This window comes from Apaloderma vittatum, unplaced genomic scaffold (assembly GCF_000703405.1).
Source record: "Apaloderma vittatum isolate BGI_N311 unplaced genomic scaffold, ASM70340v1 scaffold25772, whole genome shotgun sequence".
NCBI classification, from domain to species: domain Eukaryota; kingdom Metazoa; phylum Chordata; class Aves; order Trogoniformes; family Trogonidae; genus Apaloderma; species Apaloderma vittatum.
The window spans coordinates 16,107-20,059 of NW_009702302.1; positions in this window are offsets into that span (position 1 = coordinate 16,107).

Consider the following 3,953-nt stretch of genomic DNA (forward strand, 5'->3'; position numbering starts at 1 on the left):
GAAAGCAGAAATAAGCCAATGCATTTATTTTGGGGTTATTTTTATTTTTTTCAAACCATCCACTCCAAAGCGGTGCCTACCTGCAGGGCCAGGTCTGGGCTTCGGCTTAGCTAGGCTGAGGGGTAAAACCCAAACCCTTCAGCAGCTTTAGGGAGACAGCCAAGGGAGGAGGGGTCCCAGACAGGTTCGGCATTTTTAGGTGTGGTCTTTTTTTTTTTTTGCACCAGTGCTGGGGCACAACAGAGCTGCAGGGGTTTTTTTGTTTGGTTGGTTTTTTTGCAGGGGGAAACTGCTGTAAAAGTAGAGGAGGAAGTGCAGAACAGAGCCCTCCAATTTCAATGAGACTTCTCGAGGTTTCTCCCCTCCAGACATCAGGAGCCCTTTTATTTTTCTTTTCTGCTGCGCTTTCTATCATTTCCACCCATGGCTGTTGCTAGGGGCCACGGCATCTGTGCTTTTAGAGCATCACACACATGTTTGGGACGAAGGCACCTCCCCAGCACCTACTGCCAGCTGCACCCATCGCCCATGGGTGCCCAAACCCCACCTCGGGGCCCACGGCTGCAATCCCACCCCATCCTCCAGCCCCTATTTCAACTAAACTCCCCCCTAAACCTCCCAGCACGCTGCAATGCAGACACTCCCATCAATTCCAGCAGCTGCAGGGAACTACTGGTTGCTGGGGTCGGTGCCAGCGCTCTGGCTCGGCCAGGGTGAGAAGCCACAGGCAGTGCCCACTAAATTTGCTTAGAAAGACAGAGATTTCCCTTTTTCCCTATTCCCTCCACCCCCAATCTCAAAGTATCCTATTCTTTCAACACCATATGTAAAACCAAAAAAAAAAAAAATCACAGAAAATGTCTAATTCAGAATAATATTAGCACTATGCACAAATTTTTAATGCATGTTTGCAGCAGGAGCTTTTTTATTACCATTAATTCACTGCAAATGGTTTCAAAGTTTTTAACAACCAAAATTTTTTAGATGCTGTTCAACATAGGAAGGGCTTCTTCCCATAACTGGTACTTTCCACTATGCTAAAAACAGAATTCCCAAACTGACAGAAAAGAGTCTTTAACATATCTCAAAACAAAACCCCCTAACAACCCTCATATTTCATTACAGGGAACATTCACCCAGGGCAGTTCATGGAGGAAGATTTGCAAGCTGTGGCAGTTACCAAGAAGGTCACTTTATACCGCTGTTGTGGCAGAAGCGGAGTTTGCAACAATAAATATTCAGGGAACAGTTTTATCCAGTGACTAATGAAATAACAGATGAAAATCATCTGGACTATGAAACAGGATGCTCTAACTCAAGGCACCCAGGCAACTGCATTGGCCAGACACCTCCCATTTGCATCCTCCAGCTGGGAGAAGCTCCCTTTCTTGGTGCGAGATAAAAATAATGAAAATTCCACATAGGGCATCGGTCAACCCCTTGAAATTGTAAAATAATACAAGAGAAAGGAGAAAAAGAATCGAGGGAGAGAAACCAGTGACAGCAACATCAGCGGTGACCCAGGAAAACGTTTCCCTGAAAGCCAGAGAAACAAGAGGGTCATCCTGATGTTTCCTCTTTGGCATCTGTCGGGTGCAGCTGAGAAATGAGGACAAGTCATACAAAGGATCTGGATGGGGAAGAAGAAAAGTTGTGCTAATTCAGTCGCGTAACAGTGTAGAGGAAGCTGGGAACGCGCGTCTGCTCGGCCACAGCGGGTGTTGCGTGCCCGTGAAGTTAGCAGTGCCGAGGTGGATGACCGAGCAGCTACCAATGGTGAAGAGCAGCACATGCTGAACACGTGAAGCGCTGGACTCTGCTCTGGTGATTTCCTTCTGGCCTCCGCCGAATCACTAATCCCATCTGCTTTGGTTTCTTCATGTGTAAAATGAGAATTTACTCGCTTTCCTAATAACAGTGATGAAAATTGGAGGGTCAAAGCAGAAAGCTGTTTTGTTAACTCCCAACAGCGAAGAGATAGAACAGCTCCGGATTATCTGGATTCAAAGGAATCAAATAATTTCATGGTAAACAAAAGTTTTAGACTGTTGCTATGGGAACCATCACAGCTCCCCAGAAAGACAATGAATGGCAACTTAATCCTCTCCCATCTGAAAGGGGAAAAACGTGCACAGGGTTTAACCTCGGGAGCCAAACTCCAGAATGGCAACCAGGTGTAGAACCAACACCTCTGCATCCTGACGTAAACCTCCACGACTCTTTCGTAACCTTAACAAGAAATCCTTTTTTCTCTTCAGGCTTACAGAACTTTGCTTTCTCTGTTCCATTTTTAGAAGAAGCTGGCGTGACAATGCTGAAGGTAGGCTCGCCAACGCTGGCGCTGCAGCCGTGGTCAAGTAAGGTAAATGGTGCAGAGGAAGGACGGCGAGCGCTCGGCCGGTGCTGACTCATGTTTGCCTCTGGACACCAGCGCATCTGCTGACTCACTCTCCTTTTTGGGTTTGGTAACCTCCCAGCTCTCCTCCCAGAAGGTAGCGCTGCTTCAATCAACATCACTTAAATAAGTTAAAATAATCAGATTTGACACACGATTGAAATGATTCTTCCACATATGAAGGATCTATTTACAGGAAATACAGTAACAACACAGTATTCCATATATTTATGAGGAGTTTCAAACCTTTATTCTTCATCATAAATACTTTATCCGGCACTCTCATTTTACAGTCGTTAAAACGCCATTTCTTTTGCACCTTAATCTTGCCCGGCTGCTAGGAAATAAGAATTCACACAGTCAGAAACACGAAACCAATTGTTCCATTTTGCGCCAGGCACCGTGAGGATCCGAAGGAATAACTCACTGCTCTCTAGCCCATCTGCTACAATTAAAGGCAGTTTACAATCCAGGCAAATTCAGCGCAAGGGGTTCAAAGGCTGGCAACCCAAACACCCATAAGCTCCCCTAACCCAAATCATGGAAGGCCCAGAATGTACCAGGAGTTTGAGGACAGATTACATAATACATTGAAGTTGAAGGTCTGTTCCTTTTCATAGTCATTTTTCTTTAAACATCCGAACACAAGCTGCACAGCTTGCCAGGAATAAAAGCATTCTGCAGTTACAGTAAAACAAGCCACATCCTCTTCTACTTCCATGCAGTAACCACCTAACAGTGTGAGATGCAGCGATAAAGGACAGAGATGTGCGTAAAAAAAATTTCTTCCTACCTTCTTCACCACACAACTGCATAAAATACGGTTTTGCAAAATTTGGGTATCCAGGTAAATCATGCCTATCCATTTACTAAAAACACCTGAGACTTATAAACCCAAGTAATGCATCAGTGCAGAGCAGTTCAGGGCTTACCACAAATGTTATCTGGAACTAAGTCTCAGCCTGAGCAACTGAAATGCCGACGCAGCCGTTCCTGGCCTTGTTGGTTCCTGGCCTTGTGCAGGGATACCCTGACAGGCAGCTGAGGGCTGAAAGACTCCTGTGGAAGCAAAGCAGGGAACAAAGGAGCAACACACTCCTCCCTAACAAAGGATACCCATCAGGAATCATTACTGTTCCTAATGCAGAAGATACAAGGCTCAACACGGTGACCCACAAACCCTCATGTCTTAAAGCATTCTGCCTCCTCCAACACGCGGCACCACTGAAGGCTGGCAGATGTGCAGCACAACAAATCCTGGTCGAGGGCACCGCTTATCACACGGCTCCCCTGAGTCCTTTTTGAAGGGGAAATGCCAGTCCTGGCCCAGGAGCGCTCACACGCTCAAGTGGAACCAAACTCGGGCTGAGGCTTTAGAAATGCGTCCGTTTTGCTGCTGTTAGCAACCACTATCAAGCTTCTGCCTTGCTGCTGTTAGCAACCAGTTATCAAGCTTCTGCCTCCAGGGCTGACCCTTGGCCTCTGCCCCTAGCGCCGCCGTAAGAACCCTCCAGCTGAATCCCCCCACCGCCTCCGACGGCAGGAAGGGGGTGGGGGG